Source organism: Elephantulus edwardii, unplaced genomic scaffold (genome assembly GCF_000299155.1).
Source record: "Elephantulus edwardii isolate Elephantulus edwardi_28Jun2011 unplaced genomic scaffold, EleEdw1.0 scaffold00229, whole genome shotgun sequence".
NCBI classification, from domain to species: domain Eukaryota; kingdom Metazoa; phylum Chordata; class Mammalia; order Macroscelidea; family Macroscelididae; genus Elephantulus; species Elephantulus edwardii.
Genome location: NW_006399979.1, coordinates 1139123 through 1165113, shown reverse-complemented (window position 1 = coordinate 1165113; position 25991 = coordinate 1139123). Strand labels below are relative to the sequence as shown.

The window sequence follows — 25991 nt, the reverse complement described above, 5'->3', positions numbered from 1 at the left end:
TGTCATTTATTTTCTAAGCTAAAAAACTGCTTATATTAATCTGTCAGTGGTTTTAAGCTTGCCCTTGAGTCTAAGTGTAAAATGTTATTATGACATACTAAGTTCTCTGACCATCATTTAACTGTGTGTGCCATTTTCTTCACAAATACTTGACAGAGTTGTTATGCCATATTATTTGTGCTTCTTTCAACACACAGTTTGTTTCTTCAGTGCCCTGGCATGTGCTCTTTGCTCATATTTTCTGTTTCAGAGCCATCCTCCTCATGCTCTTCTATAGCCAGTTGTCTCAGGGCAAAATTCCCTTTGTATTGTAGTTTTTAGGCTTTTCATCTGTTTATCTCACTGGACTCTGCTTTTTGTCTTCCTGTACTTCACTACTGGCATATGTAGCAGCATATAACCAGTTTATATCATATTGATAATCCATTTGGGATGCCCTCATGTATGTCTGAGTAGAACTGCACCCTATAGGCTTTTCCTTGACTAGTCTTTAGAAGTAGATCACTAAGTCTGTCTTGTGAGGTACTTCAGGGTGGACTGGACCCTGCAATCATTTGCCTGGAACTGAGTGTGTTAATTGTTTGCACTATTCAGAGGACTCCATAGCAACATGTTATGACACCAAGTTAGTGGCTGCCTCACAGCAATCCTGTGTACAACACCAGCTTATAGTGGTGAGAAATTGAAAGTTTCTTTTTCTTCCCCCCCCCCCAAATAGGTAGACTTTTGTGTGTGTGTGTGAGATTATAAAATAGACACAAGCTCCCAAAACAATATGCAATTCAAATGCATTACTATTGAATTGTGTTCACGTCATAGCAGCAAACCAAACCCAGTATAAACTGCTCTTTCAAAGATGTTCTCCCATGGATCCCCTAAGTGGTTTGATCCTCCAACCTTTTGGTCAGCAGTAGAGATCTGACCATTGTGCTACAAGGGCTGCTATTCCAGAAACAGTGGTGATTATATGCTGCTGAGTTGGAACTGACAGCGGACTCTCCAGCTGGTTTACAGAGGCTGTAAATTACACCAGAAGAGAGGCTCATCTTTCTCTCTTAAAGCAGCTGGTGGATTCAAAGAGGCTTTGGATTAGCAGCCGAACTGCTTACCCAGGGTGGGGGTGGGGGGTGGGGACACAAGAGTTCCCCTGTCCCAGAGATTACATTTATGAAAATGTTGTCTTCCAGAGTATGGAATAGTACTCTGTCCTTTCAATTTGTACTTTACCCAGAATAAGAATTGTTTTTTCCTGTTTACATCATTCGTGGTTAGGCACATTGAGGTGCTTTTGACTCCTCGCAGCCCTGTGAATGAAGTACTCCCTGATCCTGTGCCATCTTCATGGTTGGTTAATGGTGTGCTTAGATCCATTATTGCACCGCTGTCTCAGTCTATTTCGTTGAGAGGCTCCTTCTCTTTTGGTGAATCTCTACTTTCCTAAGCATAATGTACAGGCACTGGCTTTGCCTGATAAAGTGACTGTATTATGTGAGATGAAGTCTCGCCTCCTTGCTTCTAAAGATCATTCATTGTGGTTGCATTTTTTCCAGGACAGATTCGTTTGTTCTTGAGACAGTCCATGATATGTTGACTCCTCTTTGACAATCCCATATTTCAAAGACATTGATTTCTTTTTAGTTTTTCTTATTTATTATTCAACTTTCACATATAAATGAAATGACTGGAAATACCATAGTAAGTTGCACGAAGATTAAAGTTGTCAAAAGACTTCATTTTACTTGGATCACCGTTTATGTTCATGGAAACATCAGTCAAGAAATCAAACTTGATGTCATTACCCATGTTAAATTGGAGGCACTATAATTAGAAGTTGTGTTTATAAAGATAGGTAGGTTGACAAGACCTAAAACTGATAGGTTGCCTGCAAATAAGTCTTTGTGGATTAGAATTTGGGTTGCTAACCGGGAAGTGATTTGAACCAATCAGCCACTTTGCTGGGGGAAGATGCAGCATTCTGTTCCTATAAACATTTACAGCCTCAGAAACCTTAGGGTGAAATTCTACCTTGTCCTATCATGTTATTATAAATCATAAGTGAATTGATGGCAGTGAGTTGTGCTGGTTTGTTGTTTTAGGTGTGTGTCTATGAGAAATAGGCAAGAATTTGTATATCCATTTTTTTTATGGCTCTTTTCAGTTTATTGCATGAAAGTGTTACACTAGTCCAAGTTAAAAGTGGACCCCAAATGGTTACATTATACAAGCTGTGAAGTTTTAAACTTGTGACAAGGGACAGAAGGGAAATTTTCTACTCATTGCAAGGAAATCCTCACTTAAGTTTCAGTGAGCCACAAGCACTTAAAACCCATGAACCTTCAGCTGGGCGTCCTTAGCCAGTCCAATCTCTATAAGGAACTGGTATATGTTCTTGCGTTGGTCACCCTGTAGCTGAATTACTTCTCCATATTCTGGATGCTCAATTACAGTACCATTGCAGGCAAACTTCTTCTTAAACGCCTTCACTACTAGTTTCTTTTTATCGTAATCATCAGCGATCCCTTGGACAGTTGTAAGGGTCTTCCTGCTGTTTCTCTGTTGAATTCTTATATGGATATAATTCTCAGTCCCAGCAGGAAGCAGGTCATCACCCTTACTTGCATCTGCAAAGGGGTCAAAAGAGTGGAGGTTCTGGATAACGGACATACGATACGATTCCTTTTCCTCGGTGGAAACGGCCTGTGGAAGGCGGTGGCGGGAGAAGGCGGGCAGGGGGGACGGAGCGTCGGGAAGCGAGGGGGCTCGAGGGGGAGGCAGCTGAGTCCTCGGCGGCGGCTCAGTGATTGGGGCCCCATTTTTTAAATCAAAGTAGTTTGTAGTCATTTAGTGGAGAAACCAATCTAGATACTTCAATACTCCTTAAAGGCATAATATTATAATTGGTGTTCCAAATGATATTCATTATCATGGGAAGATTAATTTCTATTCCATATATAGTGTTTGGAATGCAATATTACTGCTTAAAGGTATGAGTGGGGTGAACTTTCAAATATATTGAATAATTCAGCTCCCTATAGTGCTAGATAAAGTCATTCTTGTAGTGCCTTTAAAATCTGCAGAATACTAATATTTTGCTTCTAGTCATTAATTTCTCTTAGTTATATCCACACTACTAATAATATCATTATATAGTCTTCTGTTAGGCATTTTTCTATTACTTTTTTCTGTCACTATGAAACTTGGAAAATGAACCATTTCTTTCAGGTTTTTTTTTTTTGTCTTTTTAATTGTGAAACAGCTTATGTGCTTGAAGTCTCAGAATATCACTTATTCTGGTGCTCTTTTGTACTGACTCCCTCCATCATTTTTCAAACTTTGGAAAAAAAAATAAAAAGACTAACCTAGTTGGGTGGGAAAGGGAGAAAAGAGGGAGATTAATCCTCCATTTTTGTGGCTTGAGATTTTGAGGTCTGATAGATATCATATGAAGTATCAGGACCACAGATCCCTGTGCTGGGCTTGGAACTATTAATCTCCTCGGTGTGAATCACTTGAGATGTGTTCCCTGTGTCTGTCAGTGTGGTTAAACTCCTCCAGGAGGTGGGACAAGTCAGGCCAAAGAGTGGAGGGGGTTGACTAATCAGCCTTTTATCTTCAAGTCTAGTTTTTAATTAGTGTTGAGGACTAAAAGATATCAGGTTGGAAATATACATTTTTGTTTTTAATAAGTCTCTGTAGGGATGAGAGGATTGTTTTTGAAGAATGGAATTTTAAGGAAGTCTGACAACCTCAGTTACCATGTGACTTTTGGCAGCTGAATAAGGTTTCACAACTAGGAGTTAGATCCAGCCTTTTCGGTGGTTACGCTGTTGGCAGGGAGTTAATACATGGGTAACCCCCTTCTCTACTTTCAGATCCTGGCTTCCCTCCAGTGCTCCTTCCTCATGACTCAGAGGGCTCTTTCACATCGTTGGGCTCCCTATCATGTACATTCATAAAGATCTTCACTGTTCCATTTCATACTTAGGCACTGTTATCAGGCCATTTGATTGAGGACTACTGCACACAGAGAACTGCATATCACTTCAGTATCCCCATAAGAAAGATTCTTTCCTTCTTTGTCTGTGCTATCATGAACATAAAATCTCCTGTACCACAGGATCCCAGCTGAGAGTCAGAGAAAGTGAATATTTTTGGCCAAGGACCTGCCAGAAGTGAAGAGACTTTGTAAAGCACCCCGTTCACCACCCCGGGTACTTCAGCGTGATGCTCTGGTGCCATTGTGAAGAAGCTTCTAGATTCTCCCTCTAATGTGACATGTCCATGTGTCTTGCTAAAATGGTTTCTTTGTTAAAGCTGTCCTTGTTAAAATGTTTTCTTTTGTTGAGCTGACATTCTCTTCCTTGTCATTTCCACCTTTGTTGTTTTCTCTCTTAAGACCACTCTTATCCCTACTTCTTGGGACTGCCTTTTGATATTCAGTATAGCCGCCAAGCCTGTTCATAGCCCTCATCTCTTGGTTAAGTAGCCTAGTCATCTTTTTTTGAGTTGTCATGAAATCACCTTCACCTTTTAGGTTGCCATTCTCTGGACATACTCATAATATTTAGTAAGCTCTTTTACCTTAAAGTGGTTAACAATAATAATAAGGCACTTTATTCTGACTTGCCAAATAAATGCCTTGTTTCCTCTGGAGCTTGAGCCAGAAGGTTTATGCCCCTTTATGATTTTTTTTTAAAGCTGAAAACATAGTGAATTCTTTATCATTGGATATATTAAACTAATACCAGAGATGTTTCTGTTGTTAGTTCCATTTGAATCAGCCCCTGATGCATGGCAACCCTGTGTACACTGGAGTAGAACATAACCTCATCCTGTGCCATCTCCAGAATCAGATGGGATTCGTATCATTGGAATCAAGATGATTTTCATGACTTATCTTTTCCCCCCCTCAGATAATACTAACTAAATTTATTTTGATATTGTTATTCGAAGAACAAGAATGACATTAGAAAGGAAGAATAAAAGTTGTGTAAATTATTATTTACACATTGATCTGATCATATGTGTTGAAAAACGATAAAAAAAAATTATTACATTGTCATTGTTGTTGATTGCCAAGCCTTTTTTCCAAGTCTTTGTTAGACTAGAAGCTATGCTGAAACATATTAACCATCTTAATGATGTGCAAAGGAGTGAAGCCACTCATGAAGTGCACTTGTTGGGCATTAGATCTTGGTCTCCTGAGTGGAAGAGAATTCCTTCAGACTACTGTTGCTTTGTTGTAGTCATTGTTATGCACAGTTGTTTTGGAACCAATCTATTGCTGACCTTCCAGCGAGTTTTCAGAGGCAGTTAATCACACGGGAGAAGATTTTGCTCATCCTTCGCCCATAGAGCACCTTGTGGATTTGAACCGTGTGCCTTAAGGGTTGCAGCACAGCTTCTTGGTGCTAGGCCAAATAAGAATAAATAGAAAATGTGTTGAGAGGATGGTCTTCTTAGAAAAATAAGATAAAATGGCTCAAATTTGTTAAAGGACCATTATGAAATACTAACTATAAAATAAAGGGCATATGAGAGTATCTAACATTGGAAATAATGCCTCAGTGAATGTTTTCATAATTGTTTTTTATAAAACTAACTTATAGTCTGGTACAGATAGGCTGTCATATCCTTTTTTTTCTACACACACCATTTTAATAGCATTGATTACATTCTGCCAGTTACACTACCACTCTCACTCTCTGAATTGTCCCTCTTTTTATGCTCCCAGTCCCCTAAGTTCCCATTTAACCTTTAAAAACCCTTATTCAGTTTCATTGTTAGCATTTTTTACCTTAAAATCGGCTCAATTCTTTTACTAAAAAAAATTAAACAAAATAAAACAGAACAACCCCCATAATTCTCAATATCATTGACCTCTTATAATTGGAAAATTGTTTAATTTTGAACTTAAGTTATTGAGTTACATATTGACCTTACTATAAACATTGGACTCTGCAGTTGATAGACTGGCCCAGATTTGGGAATGAGAGTTTTTGTAGTGCATAATTTTAAAAAAGTGATTCTTTAGTGACTTTTGTTAACAAATATTTTGCTGTCACCTATAGAGCTTTATTTATTTTGTTGTACGTTTTAAAATGTATAGCTGTTGTGAGACACTTAATCCAATAATAGGTTGTATATATAGGTATTCAGTGAGAGGGTTCTTGGATTACAAGGAAAAGATGCTAAAAAACCAGATTCTCTTAGGTAAATTGTGGTCTGCAATGATTCTACCCTTAAGAAAGGGAGGCCTGCTGAAACTTCCCTGGCTATTAACCTTGATGGAGTACATGCTTGCATTTATTGGAATGAAGCCTGTGGCTGTTTTACCAAGCCAAGGCCAGAAAAGTATGATCCATGATTTACATTACCTTTTGTCCTACTAATTACAATGGAGACAGTAGGAATAGATAGATGACATGTTGGATTCCTTGACAAGTAAATGCTGAAAGTGAGTTGTGAATATTTTCCCTTTGTAGATTTTACCAATTGTGTCTCCAGTCGCTCAACGGAAAGACACAGTAAGAAACTGAAGTTGCTTGGATCACTTAAATTATTTTGGAGAATTAGGGGAAAGGGTTTCAGCTGGGGTTGCCAGTTTTCTCCTGCAGCAGATGCCTGCTGTTAGCCTTTTTTGAGATAACCTGATAGAAGCTTTTCTCCTTTTGCTGCAATTAAACATAATGAACTGGCTTTGTAGGCCCCAGGGCTGAAAAAAGGACTGCATGGTCTGGTTAGTAAGCAGAGCTCTTGGGGCATGGAGAGGGATGCTGACCCTGGTTTTGACAGTGGTCGCTGGACGACCTTCGACAAGCGAGTCAAGGTCTATTTTCTTTTGGCTTTATAAAATTGAAACTTTTTTTTTAATCTCCAGTCTTCCCCCTCCCTTTAAAGATTATGAAAGAAGGGTAAATTTGAACCTCTTTAAGAGAGCACTGTATCGATACAGTAATTAAAATAGATTAGGAGATTTTCCCCCCAGATTATTAAATTAAATAACCCAAATTGGTTTAGTATATATTCCATATTTTCTATTTTCTTTTTTTTTTCTGTCATTCTTTTTTTTTTTTTTTTTACTGATTTTACTGAAAATTTACAGACTTAGGGTTTCCATTCACTCATTGTTGCACTTTTCTCCCTGCTCCTCCCCAGTTAGCTCTGGTCGTTGAAAAGTAAAAGAAAAATTCTTTCGTTGGTATACAATCCCTCCAAGTCCACTCCACTGTGAAGCCTTCATTATGGAATCCTGTCATGCATGAGAATGGTACCGCTTTTAAACAGTTCTCTCCTTCATCAGTTTCAATGCAGTACACATTATTTAAACCCTCTTTGTCAGTCTTCCCTCAACCCTGATGTCAGTACAGTTGCCCTATGCAATATTTGTCCTTTTGTGAGTGAGATGGTTCACTCAGCATAATGTCCTCCAGGGTCACCAATTTTGTATAATATGAGTTCCTTGTTTTTCAATGCTACATAGTATTACATTGTGTAAATATATTGTTGATGGGCACTTAGGTTGTTTCCAACTCTTTACTATTGTGAATAAAGCTGCAATAAACATGAGTGTGAATATATCTGCTTGGTTGGTAGTTAGGGTTTCTTTAGGGAATATTCCCAGTAGTGGAATTGCTGCGTCAAATGGTGTTTCTGGTTGCATAGCGGAATGTAGTTGGGGCAGTTGGAGGGGTGCGAGAGGATTGTGTACCAGGGAAGAGTGTTTCTTTTACTTTTGAAAGAGGGGAGGGAACTGAGGTGGGGGAGGGATGGGCGGGGAGAGAAGTGCAGCAATGAATGAATAGAAATCCAAAATCTCTGTAAATGCTCATTAAAGTTATTTTTAAAAATGGTGTTTCTATTTGCAACTTTTTGATAAAACGCCATACAGCCTTCCATAGTGGTTGCACCATATTACACTGCCACCTACAGTGAATAAGGGTTCCAGTTTCTTTGCAACCTCATCAGCATTTGATGTTTGCTGTTCTCTTAAATTTTGCTATTCTTACTGGGGTGAGATGATATCTCATAGTTGTTTTGATTTGCATCTCTCTTAGAGCTAGGGATTTTGAACACTTCTGCATGTGCTTGCTGACCATCTAAATGTTTTCTTTGGTGAAGCATCTGTTCATATCCTGTGACCATTTTTCAATTGGGTTATTTACCTTTATCTTGTTGTGGTGCTCGAGTATTTTATAAATTCTAGGTATAAGTCCCTTGTCTGACATGTCATTAGCAAAAAATTTTTCCCAGTCTGTGACTTCCCTTTTTACCCTGTTGGAGAAGTTTTCGGATGTGCATAGGGATTTGATTCTTAGAAAGTCCCATTCATCTATTTTATCTTCTCCTGGTTGTAAATTTTTCAGAATACTGGGAAGACTCTTTATGTTGTGGATTAGGACTATTAAAGTTCTTCCAAGCTTTTCTTTAATGAAGTTTATAGTCCTTGTTTTAGTCCATGATCCACTTTGAGTTGAGTTTTGTGTGTGGAGTGAGGTGTGAGTCTTCCTTGAATTTTTGCAGGTACTTTTCCAATTTTGCCAACACCATTTGTTAAAAAGGCTGTTGTTTCCCCACTTAACTGATTTCATCTCTTTGTCAAAAATCAGTTGACCATAGGTAGATGGGCTAATTACTGGATGCTCAAGTCTATTCCGTTGATCTGTGTTTCTGTCATTGTACCAGTACCACGCTGTCTTGACCATGTGTAGTAGGATTTTAAATCAGGGAGTGAGATGTCTCCTACCTTGTTTATCTTTTTAAGGAATGCTTTGCTTATTTGGGGCCTCTTTCCATTCCAAATTAAATTGGAGATTGGAATTTGTATTGGGATTGCTTTGAACCTATAAATTGTCTTTGGTAGTATTGTCATTTTCACACTATAGAGTCGTCCTATCCATGAGCAAGGGATATTCTTCCACCTCTCCAGGTCTCTTTTTGTTTCTTATAATAATGTTTTGTAATTTTCTTTGAATAGATTCTTTGTGCTTCTGATTAGGCTTACTCCTAAGTATTTAATCTTGTGATTAGCTATTTTGAAGAGTATTGTTTTTTTTATTTTATTATTTTTGTGTGAGTGTACCGTCAAATCAAATCTGACTGGTACAGGAGGAGATTGTCCCTCCTTCCTCGGCAGAGCATCTGGTGGATTCGAACCGTGCGCCTCTGGGATTGTAGTTGCAACTCCTTGCCACTAGGCCCCCAGAGCTCCCCTTGTGAAGAGTATTGTTTTTCTCAGCTCCAGTTCTGTATTCTCTTTGTCACTGTAGAGAAATCCAATTGATTTTTGTATGTTGATCTTGTATCCTCCCACTTTTCTGAATTGGTCATCTATGTCCAGTAGTTTTCTTGCTGAGTCTTTATGGTTTTCTAAGTATACTATCATATCATCTGCGTAGAGAGATAATTTTACCTCCTCTTTGCCAATTTGGATACCTCTTATTTCCTTCTCTTGTGTTATTGCTATTGCTAAGACTTCCAACACAAATTTGAATAAGGGAGGTGATAGTGGGCATCCTTGCCTAGTTCTTGTTCCTTTAATCTCTCTCCATTGAGAACAATGTTGGCTCCTGGGTTTACATATATACTTTTTCCTATGTTGAAGAAATTCCCCTCTAAGCCTATTTTGTTGAGTGTTTTAATCAGGAAAGGGTGTTGGATTTTGTCAAAGGCCTTTTCTGCATCAGTTGATAGGATCATGTGGTTCTTGTTCTTTGCTTTGTTAATATGATGAATTACATTGGTTGTTTTTCTTATGTTGAACTATCTTTGCATACCTGTTTGTTTCATATAATTTCAGTTTTTTTAGGGTGTTGTGTTTTCTTGTTGTTCTTTTTCAATTCGTTGGAGATGATGGATTAGTCAGTAGTCATTTTTCTGCCTTTTGTTATATTTGCCTATTTGTATAAATTGACCTCTGATTACTGCCTTGGCTGTTTCCCAGAGGTTTTGATAAGTGATGTTTTCATTGTCATTTGTTCCAAGAAACTTTTTAATTTCATCTTTTATTTCTTGTTGTACCTAGTCATGTTCAAGCAAGGAGTTGTTCAGCTTATGAAGGTATGTTTTTTTCCTCCTTTATCCTCTTTTTTTTAATTTTTAATGTTGAAGAATTGTGGTCTGAGAAAATGCTTCATATTATTTCTGTGTTTTTTTAATTTATTGATGCCACCTTGTCACCTAAACTGTGATCTAGTCTGGAGAACATTCCATGCACACTGGAGGAGGTATACTGTGTCTTTTGGGGTGCTTTAGCCTATGAGGTCAATTTGGTTTATTGTGTGGTTTAATTCTTAAGTATTTTTGTTGAATTTATATGTTTTGCTGGTCTTTCACTTGGTGCATAGATATTTATTATTGTTATGTTCTCTTGTTCTGCTGACCCTTTAAGCATTATGTAGTGACCTTTCTTGTCCTTTATGATGGTTTTTGCATTGAAATTTATTTTATCAGGGATTAATATCGCTACTCCTGTTTTGTTTTTTCTGTTTGCCATTTTCTTGGTCTGTTTTCCCCCCACCCATTTAATTTTAGTCTTTCTTTATCTTCATTTTTCAGGTGTGTCTCTTGTAGATAGCATATTGGTCGATTTTTGTTTTTTCCCCCGATCTGCTACTCTTCTTCTCTTTAGTGATTGATCCAAACCATTCAAATTCAGTGTGATTATTGAAAAGCAGGGATTTATTGCTATCATCTTGTTGAGTTCTTTTTGGTGTTGTTGCTAGTTACTTTGGCCTAAGCTGCTTTCTGTGGCACTTTTTTTTTTTTTTTTACTGTGGCACTTCTGTAAGAAGGACATCTCTCAGTGTTTCTTGCAATGCTGGTCTTGTTTTTACACACTCCCTTAGGTTCTGTTTTTCTGGGAATATCTTGATCTCTCCTTCATATTTGATAGATAATTTTTCTGGGTATAGTATTCTCGGTTGACAGTTGTGTTCTTGAATGTTTGATGTATGTCCTTCTACTGTCTTCTTGCTCGCATGGTTTCTGATGAGAAATCAGTATTTAATAGTTTCTGCTCTCCCTTATACGTTACTCTTTGTTTCTCCCTTGCTGCTTTCAGAATTCTCTCCTTATCTTTGGTTCTGGCAAATTTAACTATGATACGCCTTGTTGTTTTTCTTTTGGGCTCTATTCTATATGGTGTTTGCTCAGCTTTTTAAATATATATTCTCTCATTCTTCATTATGCTTGGGAAGTTTTCCTCTTCCATAACTTTTTAGTTGCCTTTACTTTCTTCTTCTTGTTCTAAGATTCCAGTGATGCGCATGTTATTTCTCTTGATGGTGTCCCACATTACTCTTAGGTTTTCTTCTTTTTCCTTCCTTTTTGATTCTGCTTTTTGCACTAGCAGATCAGTGGTGACAATTCTATCTTCTATTTCACTGGTTCTTTGTTCCTTCTCTTCACCTCTATTCATATGTCCCTCCATCAAGTTGACAGCATCTGAAACATTGGACCTCATATTTTCAATTATAGTTTTTTGTTTTTCCAGTGCTGCTAATTCCTCGTTTGTTTTATCTGCATTTTTTTTTTAAGGTCCTCTTGGTTTTTACTTGCAATATACTGTACTTCTTCAAGTTTGTCTTTCATCCATTGATAATATTCAATCATAGTTCTTTTAAATTCTGTATTAGAAAGTTCCATTAGACTTTCTGGCTTCAGGAATTCCATTGACACTGTGTCACCTTTTGGAGGTGACATCTTCCTTTGCACTTGTGTAGTTTGTGGAATAGCTTGATTTCTTCCAGACATTGATATTTTCTTTATCTGAAGGCAATGCTCTAGAAATCAGTTGGATAGCAACCCCACCTGTTTTCCTCTGATGTTCTGACTCAAGGGAAAGTTCAGTTTAGGGCCTGTGAGAGCAGCCTCTAGTAGGTAAGTCAGATCATGGTGCTCTGGATTAAAGGCAAGTTGACTGACTGGACAGGTAGGCATAGGTGTGGAGCCTAAAGGGGGCAGGGGCAGGGCGGGGGCAACCACAGTGGTGAGTCAGCCAGTTGTGGAGACCTCATTCCGATTTCAGCTCTCTGGGTTTGCTCACAAGGGTGGTCTCTACTAAAATTCCAGCTGTCTCTCTCCCACCCAGAATCTTTCTCTCAGCAGTCCCTGCCCAGTCCCTTACCCAGGTGCCTTCACTCAGTGGCCCCTACCCTAGCAGTGACCTGGGTCTAGCAGTACCCAAGAAAAACCAAGTCAAATTCTCACTGAGTCACTCATCTCTGGCCAGTCTGCGGTGTTCACGAAAGCTCAGTCAAATTGCCACTGGCCAGCTCGTTCCTGGCACTGTCCTAGGTAGTTGGCAGCATCCAACAAAACTCAGATAAATCTCCACTGGTCTGCCAGTTCTGAGAAGTTGTCAGGCCCAAGAGAACTCAACCAAATTCCCATCATCCTTTTCACTCCTGGGTGTTCCTCTGGGGAGTTGGTGATGCCCAATAAAACTCAGTTAAATTCCCACTAGCTTGCCCAATCCAGGGTGGTCAGCAGGAGCACAAGAAAACTCAGTCAAATTTCAACAGATGCACTTGTTCCTAGAAGGATTTAAGAGAACTCAGTCAATTTACCGCTAACCTTTTTTCTCCTGTTGGATAGGTCCCACAACAGCTCACTTGGCATCTTCCAGCTTCAGCCAGGCCCGCAGTGCAGCTTGATGCTCCTGTAGCTCCTTAACAAATTATTTTAGTAAACATTTTGACTCAGATTCTTACTATCCATTTCGTGCTACGTCGGTCTCTGTGTGCTTTTATGGTCTTCAGGATCAATCAGGTTGCTGGTGCCTGGCAGGGCTACTTGCCAGTGTGGGGACTTGCAGGTACCTCACTCTGGTAACAGCTATATTGCTTGTATGGCTTGCGGCACAGCCGCTGGGGCAGGCGCAGACGCAGGGGCTGGTGGGGTGGTTGAGGGGGGCCGGTGGTCTGACCCATATTTTCTATTTTCAATAAAAGACTTAAGTCCTGTTTAATTTGCATAGATAATTTAAGACTCGTTTTTGGGAAAAGTTATGTTGTCTTGTTAGTTCTAGTAGAGAACTATAAGATATAGGGAATCTAGTTGATTCATATGAGCCCTCCAAAATGATCTTGGTAACCAGGTCTTTAAAACCACTTTTTATGCCCTATTTGTTTCTGTTAGGGCTCTAACTCTTAGGTGTAATTTTGCTGTATTTCAGAGCATAGTAGTTAGATGTCTAATTATCTAGTGCTGTCATAACACAGCATTCCACAAGCTTTAAGGAAGAAAAAGGAATTTTTTTCATGGATATGGAGATTTGAAATCCAAATTAATGTCTTGATAGAACTGATTTCTTTTGTGTGGCTCTCTCCCACACAAAAGTTTCTGGTATTTGCTTGCAATGCTTGGTGTTTCTTTGCTTTGTAGAAAGGCGCTCACATGGTTTCTGTCTTTTCTCTCTATATGTCTGTTGTGTTCTTTTTATTATGCCACTGTCCAGAAATGAATTGATTTAGGATCCATGCTAGTATGCCTCATTAACATAGCAAACCCTATCTTAATTCTACACGGGGTTACATCCATAGGCACAATGCTTTAGTCAAATGACTCATGGTGTGGTTCATAGGGTGTTCTGCTTTTCATTGAAAGGCTTAGCCCCTCTGGAAGCTGGCAGGTCAGATCTGTGGCTGCTCAGAGGTGAGTGGCCTCTCCTGCTTCAGGACAAAGCCGTGGAAACCTGATAGGACATTGCTGTGGATTGGTATCGCTCAGCAACAGGGAGTAAGTGGTTTGACTTTCACATTTCTTTTAGGTTCAATGGATCATGCTTACTCTGGAAAACCTTTTTAGCTCATTTATACCTCAGTTCTCTTATCTGAGTGCCTTAGTAATCTGTGGACAGCAGTAACCTGAGCTGTATATTAAGGTTAATAATGCTGCCTGCTTTTTGGTGTGTGACTATAAAATTCTTGAAAGGGGAGTTCTGTGCTTATGTAGACCTAAAAGTATTGTGCTTGGTGTAACAATGTAGGCTTGATTCCTACATTTGATGTGAGGAGGCATTGAAAAGTATAACGCTCTTTGCTAATTGTAGAATTGTTTTTTAATAAGAGCATGTCTATGACCTGTTTGAGTTTCCTCGCTTTTTATTCCTGTAAGCAACAGAAAGAATCCACTTCAGGGTCATGGGATGATGTGGAGAACTGGGAACAGCCTTCCTTGTGATTGTGGTTTCTTTTCCAACCACCATATTTGGTGATTAGGCTCTTTGGAATGACATTGGATGCACTCACTGAGAAAACAGCAACAGCTTCCCAAATGACTTATAATAAATAAAATATGGAAGACTTTCCCCCTAGCTAGATGTAATGTTCAGTAGGAAAGGAATACATTTAAAATGACCTCAGGAAAATTTGAGAAATACTGGACATGCAGTCATGTTGAAAGAAATAAGTATAGGCCTTTCTGGTTTCCAAGGGAGAACATATAATGGCTCATTTAAATTTTTTCCCGCTATGCTTTCTGGAATTTCTTAGAAAATGCATTGATAAATCTTAAAAACTTGAGGATTAGTGTTCTCAGACCATTGAATGAATAGTCCATTAGAGTTGTTATTGAATCTTCATTTCCAACATTAAAAAATTAAGTGCATTTAGAAGTTATTAATTTTATTTTCTGAATATTAGTATTAACTGACTTAAATGTTATAAATTAAATTGTATTACACTTCTTGTTGTTGCCAGAAGCCTTCAGGTCAGTTCTAACTCCTAGTGACCCTATGTAAAACAAAACAAAACAAAACAAAACAAAACACTGTCCTGTCCTGCCCCCACCTCATTATCACTGCTATGTTTGAGCCCCTTGCTGGAGCTGCTGGGACAACCCATCATATTTGTAATATATAGTTTTACATACATTGGTGAGATTTGGTGGTATAGTACATAGAGAGTTCTGCAGCTAGTCAAAAAGGCCACACCTCTCGAGCTGCTCTGCAGGAGAATTATACATAGTTACCTGTGACAAATTACAGCCTCTGAAAACCTGCTGAAGGAATAGCTATCAATAAGGACTGGTTGTTTCTGATGGAGAAATCAAAAGATGTATTTCATTGGTAAAGTCTGCTGTCAGAGACCTCTCCAAAGTACTGAAGAGCAATGACGTTATTCTGGAGACTAAGGTGTGCCTGATATAGGCCATGGTCTTTCATTCACTTGTTATGCATCAGAGAGCTGGACATTGACTAGGGATGATAGTAGGAGAATTGATGCCTTTGAGCTGTGGTGTTGCAGAAGAGTATTGAATATACTGTGGACTGCTAAGACAGCAAGGTTCGTCCTGGAGAGGATTAAACCAGGCTGCTCCTTGGAGGCAAGAATTCTGAAGCTTTGTATGACATACTTTGGACATGTTGCAAGGAGGGACCAGTCCTTGGAGAAGGTTGTCATGCTTGGGCGGGTGGAGGGACAGTTCAGGCGAGGAAGACCCTCGCTAAGATGGATTGATTCAGTAACTGGGGTAATGAGGCTAAGTGTGTTGGAGACAGTGAGATTGTCACAGACTAGGGTAGGGTTTAGGGCTGTTGTACATAGGGTCATTATGACAGTGAGATTGGCCCAGGATAGAGCAGGGTTTAAGACTGTTGTACAAAGGGTCATTATGAGTTGCAGGCAACTTGACAGGACATAACACCAACAACAATAACAACAATATTGATTTGGGGAAAGTGACAGAATCTGTGCCCTTGATTTACCCCTCAGACACCTAAAATAGCAGCTTCAGAATTTTCAGAGGAAAGAACTCAAGGGTTGATGTGGAAAATAACAAGACAAATTATCCTGGTATTATTTTCTTTGCATACCTTTTCCTGGGTTTTGTTGTTTTCTTATATGGGCTGGGGAATGGAAGTGTTTAAATGTGCTTCACACAAGACCAGAGATAGAATACATATATAGAAGCAGGAGATGTCTTTTTGACTCAAGCCTGTGCTCTTCCTAAGCTCCCTGGGGGTTTCAAGGCTTTGTTCTCTCTGCAGAATTGAAGTTAGCTTTAGTAGTAGAGAAATCTAGTGTGAGAAGCTGGACCTCAAAGCTGCCAGAGAAAGCTGGACTCAGGAACCTGAGAATTCCTCAAGGAACCCTGGCACCTATCCAGTAGGCAAACATCATGCACTAAAATGCAAGAGAAGACATCCTGCCAAACTTGAGCACATTTTCTTATTAAAATTATGCAGATTCAGTTTATTCCTTCAGCAGACATTCAATGAACACTTTCTAGAACCAGGTGATCAAAAAAGAGGACTTGGCAGTCTATAAAGAGAACAGAAAATATCTCACTTTCTTGGAGCTTAGTTTTTTTTTGTTTTGTTTTGTTTTTTTTTTAGGGAGATAGTCACCAAATAAATGTACTAATACTGACATCTTCTTCATGGATTGAAGTTCAACATCAAGAAGACAAAAATTGCCACCACTGGGCCAATTGGCAGCACCGTGATAGATGGAGAAGAGAAAGACGAATTGCACTGGGAAGATCTGCTGTCAGGGACCTCTCTAGAGTACTGAGAAGCAATAGTGCCAGTCTAGAGACTAAGGGGGGCTGATACAGGCCATAGTCTTTGCAATTACTTTCTATGCATCAGTGAGCTGGGCAGTGACTAAGGATAACAGAAGAAGAATTGATGCCTTTGAGTTGTGATGCTTTGGAAGAGTCTTGAATATACCATGGATCATCAAGAAAACAAATAATAGGTCTGTCTTGGAGAGGATGAAACCAAGATTCGCCGTGGAGGCTAGGGTTTTGATGTTCCATATCACATTCTTTGGGCATGTGGTCAGGAGGGACTGATTCTTGGAAAAAGACATCATTCTCAGAAAGGAGGACGGATAGAGGAGGAGAGGAAGACCCTGAATGAAATGGATTTGTACAGTAACTAGGGTAATGAGAGAAGGTCTGTTGGAGTCAGTGAGACTGGCTCTGGTCAGGACAGGGCAGGCATCAGAGCTGTTTGTTGTACAGAGGGTCATTGTAAGTCACAGGCGACTCGACAGCAAACAACAATGCCATTTATTTAGTTCACGATATATTTGATTAAAAAATGAAGCCATTAAGGGATAGGAAAATGAAGAGATATTTGGATTGTATCATGGATTAAATCATGCCTTACAAAAGTTATGTTAAAATCTAAGTCATACATATATTAATAAAAATATAAATATATATTAATTTATTACCTTCGTTAGAAATAAGATTAAATTTTTTTTTGTTTTACATTGTTAATGAGGTCATGCCACTGTCAGGAGAGTCTTAAATCCAATCACTTCTTAAAAGAACTTAGATAAGATTAGCCAGAAATGCACACTAGTGGGATGATAGATCAAAGAACACAAAAGTAACTTAGGATTTTGGTCAGAAATGACTGCTCTCATTGAGTGTCCTTTAAAATACATCACAGAAAATGCTATGTAAATATCTTGAAAAGCACATCCAAAAGGCCTGCAGTAGGAACATGGTTAGTTGATAGAGCTTGCTGCTATAGTAATAGAGTGAACAAGGTTTGTGAGAGATGACAGTGGAGGAGCAACTAATAGTACAGGGACAAAACAATGATGCCTTCTCTCACCAATATCAATTAACATTATTAAACATGGACTGGATCAGGTGCACCTTAGTGTCTAGACTGAAATCATTGCTTCTCAGTACTCTGGAAAGGTCCCTTACAACAGATTTACCTATTGCAGTTCGTCTTTTGACTTCCTGATGGCTAGTGCCAGGAGTATTGATTGTGGAGCTGAGCAAGCAGTAGCTGTTAACAACTTGAATCTCATCTCCATGTATCGTGGTGCTGCCAATTGGTCCAGTGTTGAAAATCTTAGTTTTCTCGATATTGACCTTCAATCTATATTGAAGACTACAGTCTTTGACTTGACCTTCTGTAGCTTATGCTTCAGGTCTGCCTCAGTTTTAGCAAGCAAGGTTGTGTCATCTGCATAATGTCCATTGTTGATGAGTCTTCCTCCAATCCTGATGCCACATTCTTCCTCCTAAAGACCAGTCTTTTGAATAATCTGTTGTGCATATTGATTAAAAAGATATGGAGACAGAATTCATCCCTGATGCACTCCCTTCCTAATTTTGAACCATGCAGTGTTTCCTTGCTCTTTTCTGAGGACTACTTGCTGGTCCAAGGATAAAACCAGTCACCATTGGATCTTGCCCATTATTACCCTGTCTTTTCCCCAAGATCCTTCCTATTTGCTTCCCCCTCTCCCTCCACCCACTAAACTGTGCAGTCCTATGGTTTCACACCGCCTTCTCCCACCTTGAGTTCCTGTACATGTTTTAGTAGTTATCTATTTTTACAATAATAGTCTTAAGTAGTATTTGTTCTTATGAGACTACTACGTTAGTTCACTCAGCATAAAGCTCTCCAGCCTCTCCCAAGTAACAAATTATTTTTCAAAATCATTGCTCCTGAGTGCTGCATAGTATTCCATTGTGTGAATGTGCCACAATTTCTCAATCCATTCAGTTGTTGTTGGACATTTCAGCTGTTTCCATGTTCTTGTGATGGTGAATAACACTGCTATGAACACTGGTGCACTATGAACATCTGTGTCTCGGTTCTAATTTCCTTAGGATAGTAGTGGGATAGCTGGATCATATGGAGTCTCTATGTTCAACTTGTTGAGGAAACGTCAAATGGCCTTCCAGAGTGGTTGTACCATTTTACAGTCCCACCAACAGTATATGTGAGTTCTCACCTCTCCAACCCTCTCCAACATTTATTGCTTGACAACATACTAAACTTTCCCACTGCTACTGGAGTGAGAGGGCATCTCATTGTGGTTTTGATTTGCATCTCTTTTAATTGATTTTGAGAATTTCTTCATATTTCTGTTGGGTATGTGAAAGTCTTCCTCTGTGAAAAAGTCTTTCCATGTCTTTTGCCCATTTTGTAATTGGGTTATCAGTCTTTTCTTTCTTTTTTTTTTTTTTTTTTTTTTGTGGAGGCCCAGGATTATTCTGTAAACTTTTGTAATGAAACCCTTGTCTGAAATAGTACTGCCAAATGTTTGTTTCCAGTCTGTAGGCTTTCTTTTCACCTTGTTGGAAAAAGCTTTTGATGAGCACAGTGATTTAGTCTTTAGAATGTCCCATTTAGCAATATTATCATCTTCAGGTTGTGCATTTCTGGTTGTTTTTGGCAGTCTTTTTATAACATAGGCTAAGCCTTGTAAGCTTGGTCCCAATTTGTCCCTTATGAACTTTATGGTTTGAGACTTTATTCCCAAGTCTCTGATCCATCTTGAATTTATTTTTGTGTATGGTGTAAGATGTGGATCCTTTTCCAGCTTTTTGCAGGTAGCATTCTAGGTTTGCCAACACCATTTGTTGAAGAGCTTGTCATTTCCCCATTTGATAGATTGTATTTCTTTGTTTAATATCAGTTAACCATAGATAAATGGGCCCATATCTGGGTTTTCAATTATATTCCATTGGTCTATGTGCCTGTCGTACTAGTACCATAGCTTCTTGTTTTGGTTACTGCCGCTGTGTAGTAGGTTTTGAGTCCTGTGTCACTCCATTTTTGTTTTTCAGAAGTGCTTTGCTTATTGGGAATCTCTTTCTTCTCCAAATAAACTTGACAATTTCCCTTTTAATCTCCTTAAAAAATGAGTATGGTATCTGTATTGGAGTTGTGTTGAATGTGTAGATTGCATTTGATAGGATTGTCATTTTCACAAAATTGAGTCTTCCTATCCTTGAACAGTACACACTTTCCCATCTATTTAGGCCTCTTTTATTGTGTCTCGCAGAAATGTACTGTAGTTTTCTTTGTACAAGTCTTTTGTGTCTCTTGTTAGGTTCACTCCCAAGCATCTCAGTTTGTGGCTGGCTTTTGTAAATGATATTGCTTTCTTAGTTTCCGCTCTGTGTTTGTTATTGTAGAGGAATCGTACTCATTTTTGGATATTGATCTTGTATCCTGCAACCCTACTATTCTGGTGCACCAGCTCATAGTTATTTTGTTGAGTCCTTGGGTTTCCTATGTACACTTTTAGATCACCATTGGACCTTACCCATCATTACCCTGTCTTTTCGCCAGGATCCTTCCCATTTGCTTCTCTCCTCCAAACTCTATTTTGAAGATTTCAATTAGTGACACAAGACTGGAAGTTAAGAATGTGTTACAAATTAAAGGGGGAGGGGGGAAGAAAACTTTTGTTTACTAGAGTACCTAATTGCATATTTGTGAGACCCAGGAGACCATAACCAATAATAGGTTGTTACAAGTATGTTGTTGTTGTTGACTGTCGAGTCAGAACCAACTCAATTCATAGATGACCCTCCGGCAGGTTTTCAGAGAAAGTAAATCATATCAGAGGAGATTGCCCATCCTTCTCCCACGGAGCAGCGGGATGATTTCTACCACATGTCTTTGAGATTGCAGCACAACTTCTTATCAGTAGACCACTAGAGCACTCTTTACCTTTGGGTAGTTAAAATTCTGTGTTACAGATTACATGTTGTTATTATTGTTATGAGAGGACTCATAACTGACCCTCCAGGAGGTTTTTACAGACCATGGATTGCACAGGTAGAGATCACCCATTTTCATCTCACAAAGCAGCTGGTAGATTCAAATTGTGCCTTTTGATTTGACAGCATAACTCCTTACCACTCTAAGCCACCATAACTCCCTAAAGAACAGTAGGATTAGTAAGATTTGGAGGAAGTCCAATATATAATCTATTAAAAATGTGAATAGCTTTTCCCTATACTGTAATAAATACCTAGAAGAAAAAAATGACAAAAATATCCTGTATTCACAAGTACAAAGAAAATATATAATAGTAAGAAATACATGTTATAAAAGAAGTGGCTATATGATGAAAATAGTAACATTCTGTTCTTGTTAGATACGTTTGAGTTGTCTTTGATTCATAGTGACCCTGTAGATGACGGGACAAAACCCTACTTAATCCTATGCCATGCTCACAAGCTCTGCTCTTTAAACCCGTGTTACAGTCTCTGTGTCAGTCTATCTCTTTGAAATTACTCCTCTCTTTTTCTAACCCTCTACCTTCCCAAGTGTAATAATATCCCTTTCCAAGAATGGGCTCTTCCAAATAGCATACCAAAGCATGTGAAGTGTCTAAGGTTTCATTTTTTCTTATTTATTGCCCAACTTTCCTATGTATTTTAAGCAACTGAAACTACCATAGCTTGAGTTGGACATACCTTATTCTTTACAGTGACATTGTTGTCCTTCCCCCCTTCTAGTATTGTTTTGCTTACAATGTTTGTATACATTGTGTTTTACAATATTCTTCACTCCCATTGTGTTTCATACAATCAGTCCAATGCATTATGTTTTATAAAATTGATCATTATTTTACTATGACCATCATTACTGTGTCTTTTCAGTTCCCTGGTGGATCTTTCCCATTTCCTTTACTCCTCCTCTCTACCCACTAACTTGTGCAACCCTGTGGTTTCACCCGTACCCATCCTCACCCTTCTGCTCCCACCACTATTCCGCTTGTGTTCCCATACATTTTACTGGTTATCCTTCTATTTTTATAGTAATGGTCTTATGTAGTATTTGCTCTTATTAGACTTAGTTCTCTTAACATAATGCTTTCCCAAGCTATGTCTCTCCCAAGTTATATAATATTATATATGTCTCCTTTAACATTAAGCCTTTCCCAAGTTATATAATATTTTCTAAGTCATTGCTCATGAGTGCTGCATAGTATGCCATTGTATGAATGTGCCACTATTTCTCAGTCTATTCAGTTATGGTTGTATATTTAGGCCTGTTTCTATGTTCTTGCAATGGTAAATAATGCTATGAACATTGGTATACAAATATCCATTTCTGTCTTAGTTCTAATTTCCTTGGAATATATTTCTAGGAGTGGACCAGTTGGGTCATATGGAGTTATTATGTTCAACTTTTTGAGGAAATGGTACACTGCCTTCCAGAGTACTTGTACCATTTTCCAACCCTACCAACAGTGTATAAGAGTTCCCACTTCTCCATATGCTCTCTAACATTTATTGTTACTTACTTCCCTGATAAACTTTGTCACTGCTACTGGGATGAGATGATATCTCATTTTGGTTTTGATTTGCATTTCTCTTACTCCCAGTGATTTTGAGTTATTTCTCCATGTGTCTGTTTGGCCATCTGAATGTCTTCCTCTATGAAAAGTCTTTCTATATCTTTTGTGCATTTTTTTAATTGGGTTGTTAGTATTTTTCTTGTAGAGGCCCAGTAGTTTTCTGTAAACTTTTGTTATGAGACCTTTGTCTGAGATGGTATTGACAAATTTTTTTTTCCCACTTGGTAGATTTTTTTTTCCCTCACCCTATTGGAAAAAGTTTTTACTGAGCACAGTGATATAATGTTTGTTGTTGTTATGTGCCGTCGAGTCGTTTGTGACTCATAGCGACCCTATGTACAACAGCCCTAAACCGTGCTCTATCCTGTGCCACTTGCACTGTCTCTGACACATGCATCCCGATTACCCCAGTCACTGAATCAATCCACCTCATAGAGGGTCTTCCCCTCCTGCGCTGTCCCTCCACTCTACCCAGCATGATGTCCCTCTCTAAAGACCTGTCTCTCCTTACAACATGTCCAAAGTATGTCAGACGAAGCCCCAGAATCCTTGCCTCCAAGGAGCAGCCTGGTTTAACCCTCTCTAGGATGAATCTGTTTGTTTTCTTGGCAGTCCATGGTACATTCAATACTCTTCTCCAGCACCACATCTCAAAGCCGTCAAAGAAAGTCCCATTCATCAATCCATTCATCAATTTTAACCATTTCTTTATACCACAGACTAGCTCTTCTAAGCTTGGTCCCAGTATGTCTCTTATGAACATTATGATTTTGGGCTTTACTCACAGGTGAGATGTGGATCCTGTTTTCGCGTTCAGCAGGTAGTAAGTTAAGAAAAGATTAAAATTGTCAAGAATTTTACTGTATTTGTATCCACAATCAGCAACCATGGAAGAAGAAAAAAAAATTGTATTGGTCAAATTTGTCATCAGTGCTCTCTTTAAAGCGCTACAGAACAAGAATGTCTACCTCTTCAATAAATGGTGTTGACAAAACTGGACTTTTGGAGTGTCATCCACACTGAAGTCTTAGAAATTCATCAATAAATAAAGGGTTGTGGTTTTTTTTTTCCTGCATGATAGATTGTGTCAGCTGTATATTGCAGGTTGTTGATAACTCTTCTTCCAACCCTTATGCCACCTTCTTCTTTATATAGTACTGCTTCTTGGGTAATTTACTCAGCATACAGATTGAAAATGTAAATGATGAAGGAACATAACCTAAGTGAACACTTGCCCTGATTTTACATCATGGACATTCCCTTGTTCTCTTTAAAGGATTATTTGTTGGTCCATATGCAAGATTCATATGAACACAATTATGTGTTTGAAATTCCCATTTTAACACTGTTATACATAATTTGTTATGATCCACATAGATGAATTTTTTGCATAGTCCATAAAATGTAAACAAACATTTTTCTTGTATCTTGGCTATCAGTTAAAATGCATCTGATATCAGCCATAATATGACTTTTTCTATGTCATCTTCTGAATCTAGCTTTAACTTTTAGCACATGATATTAATAATATTGTTTGATAATTTCTACATTCTATTATTGTTGTAATGTGCCATTGAATCACCTGCAGCTCATAATGACCCCTACGTACAACAGCTGGGAACTCTGCTCTAATCTAAGCCAGTCTTATTGTCTCTGACACACCTACTTCCATTAACCCAGTAACTGAGTCAATCCATCTCATCCAGGGTCTTCCTCTCTTGTGCTGTCCCTCCAGTCTCCCAAGCATGATGTCCCTTTCCAAGGACTGGTCCCTCCTTGCTACATATCCAAAGTATGTCAGATGAAGTTTCAGAATTCTTGCCTCCAAAGAGCAGCCTGGTTTTACCCTCTCTAGGGTAAACCTGTTTGTTGTCTTAGCAGTCCGTGGTATATTCAATACTCTTCTCCAGCACCTCAGCTCAAAGGCATCAATTCTACCTCTATCATCCCTAGTCATTGTCCATCTCTCTGATGCATAGAAAGTAATTGCAAAGACTATAGCCTGGATCAGGCTCACATCAGTTTCCAGACTGACATTGTTGCTCTTTAGTACTTTGGAGAGGTCTATAACAGCAGACTTTCCCAGTGCAATTTGTCTTTTTTTTTTTAAAACAAGCAATTTTTAATTGTCTTTTCCCCCTAGGAAAGAATACTAATCACCCTGTGGTTTGGCAAGTCCAGGCATGGTCTCCCTGTCTGCAGACATACCATACGGGAGATCCACTTCCTTTCCTGGCAGCTGAATGGTCATTTTGTCACATTATAGATATTTTATGTGTCGGGGTTTGTTTGCTTGTTTGTTTTGTTTTGTTTTAGGGTGAATTCTTCTCTTTGAATGCAACATACATTTTTTTTACAACATATTCTTCCCATTTTTCTCCCATTCATTCATTGTTGCGCATTTTCCTCCCCTCTCCCCCCAGTTTGCTTTTCTCTTTGAAAAGAAAAAAAAATTTTCTTCATTGTTATATACACCCACCCCCACCTACTCCCGCACAACTTAAGTCCATGGTCTACTTTACTGTGCATTTCTTTTTCTGGAATCTTGTCATGAAAATAATACCTAATCATATATTTCCTTTAAACAGTTCTCTCCCTTATCTGCTTCAATGCAGTATACATTATTTATCCCCTCTTTTCTTAAGTTCCCCCCACCCTGATGCCAGTCTTGTTTTACAACAGTGGCACTCTGCTGTATTTTTCCTTTTGTGACTGAGATATTTCATTCAGCATAATGTCCTTTAGGGTCACCCATTTTGTATATTTCGTGAGTTCCTTGTTTTTCATATATACCACAGCTTCTCTGTCCATTCATTTGTTGATGGGCACTTGGGTTGTTTCCAGTTCTTTGCTATTGTTAACAATAAACATGGGTGTGCATATATCTGCTTGAGTGGCAGTTCTGGTTTCTTTAGGGTATATTCCCAGTAGTGGAATTGCTGGATCATATGGTATTTCTATTTACAACTTTTTGAGAAAGCGCCATTCTGCTTTCCATAGTGGTTGCATCATTTTACACTCTCACCAACAGTAAATAAGGTTCCCAGTTTCCCCACAACCTCACCAGCTGGTGGATTTGAACCTTGTCCCTTTAAGATTGTAGTGCATCTTTTTTACACTAGACCCCCAAGTGTTCCCTTTTACCTAATATTGTTGCTTTTAGGGGTTATCAAATTGAGTATGACTCATAGAGACCCTGTCAACAGCACATCTGAGCTCTGTCTTATCTTGTGCCATCATCATCATCTCTATCACTTTTGAATCTATTGCACTAGGCACTGTGTAAATCCATCTGGTTAAGGGTCTTTCGCTCTTTTGCTGACCCTTTGCCTTGCTAAGCATGATGTCTCTTTCAAAGGTATAATGTCCCCTAGTAACCTGCCCTAAGTTTTTTACACGAAGTTTTTCCATGCAAGCCTCTAAGGAGTACTCTGGGTGCACCTTTTCCGAGACGTATCTTGCTCTGTGCCTGGAGTGAGGCTAGCCACCCTGGGCCTACGGTTTGAACCAGGAGGTGGCCTTAAGCCCAAGGCAGCTGGGAAAGAAGTGGCCATGTTGTTCCTGGTTTGGCTGGCTCCTCCCAGGCTCGTGGGAAGCTCTCCTTGCCAGAAGGCAGGAGCGTGGTGGTGGGAGTGCAGGAATCGTGGCAAGCTTTTGGAGTGGACTGCTTTTCCGGGAATGTGTTTGACGTGCAGGTTTGCTCTGTCCCTGGAGTAAGGCTAGCCAGCCTGGGCCTAGGGTCTGAACCAGGAGGCGGCCTTAAGCCCAAAGGACCCTCGGGCCAAGTTCAAACTGTCTTCCTGTCAAACATTCTTCTAGGTGGTATAGCACTGGTCTATGTGTTGCTGTACAGAGGTAACTTGTGGTTGCTGTGATGCTGAAGCCTGTGACAGTGATGTGCCAATC

General features: G+C 39.1%; 1 protein-coding gene and 1 pseudogene across 1 annotated transcript in view; one reads left to right on the top strand and one right to left on the bottom strand.

Annotated features, from left to right (window-relative positions):
- The window catches only part of BCKDHB (branched chain keto acid dehydrogenase E1, beta polypeptide), a 454972-nt gene that overhangs the window by 225125 nt on the left and 203856 nt on the right, over window positions 1–25991 (top strand). The window lies entirely within an intron of this gene.
- LOC102861965 lies at window positions 2320–2664 on the bottom strand (annotated as a pseudogene).